The sequence below is a fragment of the Juglans regia genome, chromosome 12 (assembly GCF_001411555.2).
Source record: "Juglans regia cultivar Chandler chromosome 12, Walnut 2.0, whole genome shotgun sequence".
In the NCBI taxonomy this organism is placed as follows: domain Eukaryota; kingdom Viridiplantae; phylum Streptophyta; class Magnoliopsida; order Fagales; family Juglandaceae; genus Juglans; species Juglans regia.
In genome coordinates, this window is record NC_049912.1 from 2,257,042 (window position 1) to 2,265,302 (window position 8,261).

An 8,261-nucleotide genomic window follows, 5' to 3' on the forward strand; every position below is an offset into this window, starting at 1 on the left:
ACTTATGTCTATATAGTGAATATACTTCATAAGTATATTTTATAATTTGTAAAATAATTAATCGATAAAATTTAATAATTTTATATACTAGTATGTGGGAATTATATATGAAATAGATATATGCTATCATATTAAGTGTATATATTAATAATATATGTAGGAATATAATATATTGTTATTTTGGATAAATATCAACTCGTTAGATATTAATTATTTAAAATTTTTTTAAAATTTTATAATTTAATAGAGATCTTACTTGTTAGTTGTATAAATTTAATATTAGATTTTTTTATTTTTTTATTTATTAAGTATTAAATTTTATTTAAAAATAAACAATTCGAGCTCGAGCTCGACTCGAACTCATTTGTAGGACGAGCTCGTGTTGAGAGTTTAGCTTATCGAGTCGAACTCGAACAAAGAATAAAAACAAAATCTCGAGTTTGGGCTCGAGCTCAAACTCGAGTATTTTGAGTTGACCGAGCTCGGCAAGCCAAAGACCGACTCGGGTTGGCTCGATTACTGCCCTACTTACACATTTCTGCCAATTCAGTCTTTCATGAAAGAACAAATCACATTGAGTTGAATTGTCACTTTATTCAAGGAAAAATTCAAGCTGGAGTTATCAAGACCTTTCACCTGGCTTCCAATCATCAACTTGCTGATGTGTTAACCAAACCTCTTGGTTTTCAGCAATTTCATCACTTAGTTTCCAAGATGGAAGTCCATTCTATATACTCTCCATCTTGAAAGGGGGTATCATGAATTAAATTTATTATTTTTATTCTTCTTTGTATCACATGTATTTTATTTCCCTATGTACTGATATAAATACTTGCCTTGTCACTGTACACGGACGTTTTAATACAATTGAGGTATTTTCTCCAAAAGCTTCTCTCGACCTTTGTTCTGCTAGGATTTCATCCCTTTATTATGCTAAGGTTTCACCCTTTTGTATTTTGCTAGGGCTTGCACTTTACAAGAAGAAATGAAAATCTTATGAATGGTAGTAATATAGTTTGTGAATAATAGTGAGATAATTTGAGTTTTTTTAAGTTTTGGAAAATGAGAAAGTTGAATAAAAAATATTATAAAATTAAAATATTGTTAGAATATAATTTATAATATTATTTTTGTTTGAAAATTTAAAAATGTTGAATTATTTTTTATTTTTTATTTGAAAGTTTGAAAAAGTTGTAATGATTAGTTTAAAAATGTTTGTATTTGAATAATGTTTGGAAATGAGATAGGATGAGATGAGATGAGATGAAAAATTTGGGATGAGATCTATTTCCAAACAAGCCAATGTTATGATGTTTTTTGGTATGATTAGCTTTTGCAAGGTTAGATGAGTTCTGCTTCACAAGGTGTAATGAGACTCTCCTGATAATTGAGTACAAAAATTGAGGATGAAATTTAAGATGGCTAGATGCAAATTTTAATTTCTTATTTTAACTTTTGCAGTGGTCTCAAACCTTGAATTGGTTCAGATGCAAAACAAGCAGAAGAACGCCATATATAAACCACATCGGAGAAAAACATTGAACAGAGATCCTTAAATTTCTACAAACTGCAGCTTCCTGCTAGATATTGGAAATGATATATGCACACTGTCAAGTTCTTTGATACTTGGCCATCTCACGCCATTTATTTGAATGTCTCAATGCCAAAAAATTGAACTAAAGAAATTGGAATGTTTTCACGGCCAAAAACTGAACTAATGGGGCCTATTAGTTTACATAACTGAATATATGAAACCGTACAAGCAGATTAGTATAGCTATACTGAGGATGAGAAACTCACACACCAGAAGAACTAGTAACGTATGACACCACAACTGTAATGTCATCGAGCTTGCCTCCATAATAGCAGAACCCAGCCTCTTGAGCAGCCGTAGAAAAAGGTGTTGGCTGATTTCTATCCTGTGCTCGCTGGCATGCCAGAAATGCCATCTTCTGAGCAGTTATTTGAGGTTCCAAGCCAGCCCTAACCGTGTGAACGACAAAAGCTGTAACTTCTAGAAAACAATATTTTCTCGTCATATCCTACGCTGATTTAGTTAACAGTATCTTAGCTCTCAAGGATCCAAAACTATGAAAGCCTGATATTAAACAGATCTTCAATACTCACGACCAATTCACTTCCTTAAATCTAATGTTTGTGTATGTGTTAGGGAGAGAGAGGTGCACCAAATATTCTCAAACAATTACCAGTAAACCATGACAGCAGCCTTATAGGAAGAGACATCAGTAACATGTCAGCTATATGTGTAACCCTAATGCACACACACACACGTGCGTGTATATAACTGTCTCTGTGTGGTTAATTTATGAATTCATTACAACATACCACAAGTTTCTATTCCATCACATAAAAGACAGAAGTAAGCCAAAACTCTTTCCATTTCCAAAGACCAATATATGATTCGGATATATCCTGACGACATCTCACAAAGAATATATGATTCAAGGTATTAAAGTGTTAACTGACCTGACCAGAGATAGGTAGATCACCCCCACTACCACTCTCCAGCTGATATGTAAAATTGAAGCCATCCTTGCTGCACTGGGGCTCGGAAGACAGTGCATCCATCTCTAACCACTATAAATCCACTGTCTCCTAGATTAATAGCATGTAGTCCCTGCTAAAAGAAGAAAATGTATGAAAAAATATAACACGAGATGACACAGTTTGTTGTCTTTTTACTATCTAGTAAGTAAATTATTCAAAAGGGACATAAAGATAATCAAACATGAAGGACGAGAATGTGCTAAAACTTTCTGTGACCAGAAACCTTCATATATTCCATTGAGGTTTCAATTGCGTCAACTGCCCATGCCTGCAGTCTTGAACCCAAGTGCGATTCTCCAATATACCAGTGATTTCATACTGCTAAAAGTTGCAACTTAGAAACCCTTTTGCCTTAAGAGGCTTGCAATTTTCAGAAAGACAACAAAGAGCGATTGGGAGTTTGCAATAATCCCAGTTGTAGAAAATAAGAAGGTGACCACTGTAAACAAAGTTAAACTTCTAATACATCCAAGAGAAAGGACTGTCACTTTTTGGAAATTCCACTTTGTTGAAGGCCTAGAAGAGAAACAACACTCCAGTAAATCAAAGGCATAAAATCTGCTAATCTAGAAAGAGCTGCAATAAGAGAGCCTTTATTCAGCCAACACTGCAAGCCTTCGTTTATGTTCATAAAATTGTACTTGTACATATCAAAATATTGCTCATACTGAGGTTGAGATAAAAATTATAAGCGTGAATGTTTACATGCAGAAAGCAAAAGGTACATTTTTTTATGACGTGGAACCTCATCAAAGCAGGCCCCTTTAGACCCACCTCCATGGAGTAAACTCTGGATACATGACCCCATCCACATTAACTGTGTATCAAGTGATCTAGGGAAACTTCTAGTGAGGAATTGAACCCAGCCCAAGTCTCCAGCCCATCCCAAGCTTGCTCTTTGACCACTAGACTGCATCCTAACAGGTCAGAAAGAAAATGCACACATATTCCCAATGCTAGTAAAAGTCTAGAGAAAGTTATATCTTCCATCAACTAGAGCATGTATCCTAACAACAATGTTTAGCATAGGAGTGGGCGCTGCCCCGTCCAGCTGCCGCTCCGCCCCCGGTAAACAGGGCGGAGCCCCCCGTCCATCAGATGCTGGGGGCGGGTGGCCCCGCCCGCATCTGACCCCCATGGAGGGGGCGGGATAGGGGCAACCTGCCCGCCCCCATTATTATATTTATATATATAAGTATATATAAAAATAAAATAAAATAACCCAGCCATGAAACGACATCATTTCATGCCTGGGTTATTTTTTTAAATATACCCATTACGAAACGACGCCGTTTCGTCAATCGTGAAACGGCATCGTTTCCTTTTTGCTTAGAATCCCCGATCACCCTCTCTCTCTCTCGGCTTCTCGCTCCGTCACTCACTCTCTGTGTCTCGCAGCATCTCCGTCGCTCGCTGTCGCCGCAACCTTCCGTGACTCTCCGTCGCCAAAGTTAAGAAACCCATCATCTACTACAATTTGTTGTGATATTTATTTTATGGAATGGAGATTAGAGAAAGGATGGGGTTTAATCGGAAATGGAGGATGGGATTTTGTGAATTGTGTGCTGTGGAGACTTGATTGTGCATGTGGTTCACTGATTGTGCATGTGGTTCACTTGATTGTACAATGCGTTGACTCTGTGTTCGTGTGTGAATCTGTCCTCTGTCGTGATTGGCTTATTTTTTTTCAATTTTTTCGAAATACCCTAAATTATTTTAGGTAGGGTTTTGATTCACCCTAATTATTTTGCTTGTTTTTATTTTAGCTTTTATATTCTCAATATACAATTATACACATGCCCAATCCGAATGACCGATCTATGCTCATCGGCCTCATCTTCATCTCAAATTCCAATTGTTCAATCCCAATCTCATCTTGGTTAGTACTTTTAATATTTTGTATTTTAATTTTTTAAATTTTTGTTTCATTTTATAACTTTAAAATTCTAATTTGTTTTATTTTTAACTTATTAATATTTCAGCCTTTAAGGTTTTATAACTTATTAAAGTTTATAATCTTGATTTTCAGTCTCACAGTAGTCGACACAACTCACCACTCAGTGAATTCACCCCTACGTGGCGCCACGCCGCCATCCCAAATTGATCCAATTGAAAAGTTATGAGTTATAATTATTAATTTACAGTTAAGTGTAATGTTGCTACAATAGTTAATAGTACAATTTGTAATATTTAATATTTTTAGAGGAGTTTGTAATATTGTAATAGTTTAAGCTTATTAGTTCTCTTAGAGTCTTAATTTGTATAATTATAAATTGTAATTTGTAATAGCTTAGAGTCTTCAATATATTTAACGGGGTACCCCACCCCCGTTAAATATATTGCAGACACTTACAAGCAATGTTTCTTCACCCTCTTGGTGTAGGGAGGGGAGATCGGGGTGAGGGATATACACACAAGCACCATAAAGAGTCCAAACTCGTAGGCATAGTGGAAGGGGGCAATCAGGACCCAGATCGCGGGCCAGGGAGACCTTGGGAGGCCCAGAGCTGTGGTCCATCTTTCCTGCTAGCAATGAAGGCCCATAGGAGAGAGAGGGATCCCTCCCTCGCATTTAATGAGATGACCAGGAACACATGAGAGGAGGATTTGGGAAAAGACAGTATGCCGATGGGCCAACATCTCGGGAAGCGTGGGCATACGGGAACCTAGGAAAGCGGGACATGACGGGGGAGAGGGATAAGGCATTTGAGAGGTAAGACTCGCTCTCCCCGATATTTTAGAGGTTAAGCTCCCAAGGTACTGACTTTGGCATCGGAGGCTACCCGGCCACCATTCCTTTAGGTACCAAGCAACTGTTGCAAAAGGCAGCTACAAAACACCCCTTAACACAGTTTATTCTAGACCAACCAAATCTATTTCTAATTGGAAACAGCAAGTACATACCATAGAGGAGAACCTAAAATTGCAGCATCAGGAAGTCAACTACACTACCCAAGAAGTACTAAGCACATGGTAGGCGCTAAGATTAATCGATTAAGATGACTAATAAAAATAAAGAGTGAAGAATATGAGACCACATACTGGCCGGACAAAATGCTGGAATCCGCAAGCTGTTCGTCACGAGAATTGTTGTCAAAAGAAACATCATGAGCAGCCCCAGCAGAATGGCATGCAGAAGATGGAGCATGAATTTCTTCAACCATGGTTCAACAAGTGTACTGGGGTTACAACTCCACAAACCATCAAAAATAAAATTTCCACAGATAAGATGACCATTGGACCAGTCTTGCCTTCTGAAACCAGTCTTGCCTTCTGAAAAACACCAGTAGGTTTCGTGAAGTCTAAGGCATTTCCACAATCTGTGAAGAAGTCGTCAACAAAATAATCTCCCAATAAATTTTGGAGGTAGAGGCAGCCATAGATTTTCTTGTGATCTCACAGCCAAGAGGAAACCGAAAAGTGTCAGAGATCAAAGGAGTTGAGTACGGCAAGGAATGCAATGGCACTAAATTTCCAAACAAGAAGTTCCCTGGTCCAAGTAGCATATGCATTGAACCTCGCCACCCACATCGTTGCTGAGCTGTTGCCCGGGCGAAACCAGAAAGATAGTAGCGTTCAGCTTCGAGAAAATGCCTGATCGCATCTTAGCCCTGTAGATAGAATGCCCTTAAATCAATTGCTCTCTCGGGGAAAACCAGCCTTGGATATCATATAGAACAAAAAATTTCGTTATCTCCCCACCCTTCCTCCCTTAGAAGCGAGTCGTGCCAAGCGTTCTCAAGTGAAACGGATGACTTCGGAACCCACATTAAAGAGATAAATGAGATATATTAATAGGCGTGAACAGATAAATAGATGCAGAAACACGCGCAAATGCAGTCAGCTTGAAATTTCCTCTGAGAGCTCCAAGGACTTGCATGAATAACAAGCAATAACTAAGCAAGTCCTCTGGCTAAAAGCTATCGGAGAAGTTGATTTCCTTTTGGGAATAAATTAAAAAGAAAAAAGAAAAGATAAACAAATCAAACTCGGGAGAAGAAAAACTTTACAACTTCACTTAACAAAAATGAATTTACTTGGAAATATAGAAAATTTCTAAATATAAGTCATACACTCTTACACACTACTTTAAGGTAAAAGATAAAATCACATGTCAGAGTGGGAACTTCTGTGTTCACGAGTCGGAAATATATATAAAAAAAACAGAACCCTTTGTGTAACCCTTTGTGTAACTCTCTTTAGGAATCCCCGCCCACTCCCCCCCGGCGCCACCCCTACCTCTTCTCAAGCGTAAACAATTCAGATTTTTAGTAGCGGAACAGAAGACCATTTTCTAAATATGGCGAAAAGTTACCCCCAAGCATAGACCCATAATCTTTGCAGTTCCATTCGTAAGAGAATAATATCTACGACTCAAACTGATAAGACAGGTGATGGGATTATCAGAATCAGCTGGACCAAGCACCAAACTTTTGCAAATGGCTGAGAAATATGAAGAAATCTCACCCCTTTCTAACCGAATGTGACGTTCGGGCCCTCCCGGGAAGATTGCTGATTAACACCGAAAGTGATCCATCCCGAGAATGCCTGAAATCTGCATAAAGAAAGAAGCTGCGAATCAAATCTTCGGAGCTTCCCTCGCTTCCTCTTCCTGCGTAAGTAGCACGTTTATATGAAAAAAATAAAAAATGAAACTAGCACGTGAGGGCGGAGGAGCGTCCGTATATCCGTACTGTTAGTACTGTACTACTTACGAATTTGAGATAAAAGCGCCTATGAGTGCTGTCAGAACTGGACACGAGAAGTGTTAGAGTGCATCCACTATAACGATGCACACGCTACGATGCTTTTCATCCATTTTTTTTTTATTTTCTTCTTTCAAACGCAGTAGCTTCTCTCTCATCTGTCTCTCACTAGCGTCTCTCTCCTATCTCTATCTCTCATCATCTGCACTCTCTCTTATCTCAATCTTTATCTCTCTCTCGTCTCGCTCTCCCTCATCTCCACTCTCTCTGCTCTCTCTCATCTCTGTTCTCGCTCTCTCCCATCTCTGCTCTCGCTCTCTCTCTCATCTCTGCTTTCTCTCCCATCTCGCTCTCTCTCTCCTCTGTGCTCTCTATCTCATCTCTGCTCTCTCTCTCTCGTTTCCACTCTCTCTCATCCATCTCTAATTTTAAATTTAACAAACGTGTGGTGTAGATTTTGACATATAATGTGTGCAAAAATGACTATTATGAATAGTAGCTTCTACCAATAATATTTCTTTCTGTTTCAACTAAGGTGTCAATTATTTTTACAAAATTTTTTATCTCATAATTATAACATAAAATAAAATAAATAATTTATCTTTTTTAAATTTTAAAATAAAAATAATATTAAAAATATATGTACTAATAATATTTTATTCAATTTTTAATTTTTATTTCATTTCATCCCATCTCATCTATAAAAACAAACGAAACTTAAGATTTTTTGTCTGGCACATGTTTACATTCTTATAATTATTATATTTTTGTTAAACTTTTACATAAAATATAATAAATAATTTAATTTTTTAAAATTTTAAAATAAAAATTATATTAAAAAAATTTATTCTAACAATATTTTATTTAGTTTTTAACTTTTATCTTATCTCATCTCATTTTTATAATCAAACGAGACATAAGTTCTTCTTTAAATGAAAATCGTTCAATCGAAAAGTAAGTTTTAAAAATAATTTTATAAATTAATGT

At 37.0% G+C, this 8,261-nt stretch overlaps 1 long non-coding RNA gene across 2 annotated transcripts; it reads right to left on the minus strand.

Annotated features, from left to right (window-relative positions):
• Positions 1-1,552: 1,552 nt before the first annotated feature.
• Positions 1,553-7,446, minus strand: LOC108997505. 2 transcript variants are annotated; one of them, XR_004797756.1, is made up of 4 exons: positions 7,284-7,446; positions 7,036-7,123; positions 5,611-6,323; positions 1,553-2,638 (listed from the first exon to the last, which is right to left on the minus strand). It is a non-coding gene; the product is annotated as an uncharacterized LOC108997505 (long non-coding RNA). The 2 variants fall into 2 exon arrangements; XR_004797755.1 differs by having other exon boundaries at positions 7,036-7,180.
• Positions 7,447-8,261: the final 815 nt, after the last annotated feature.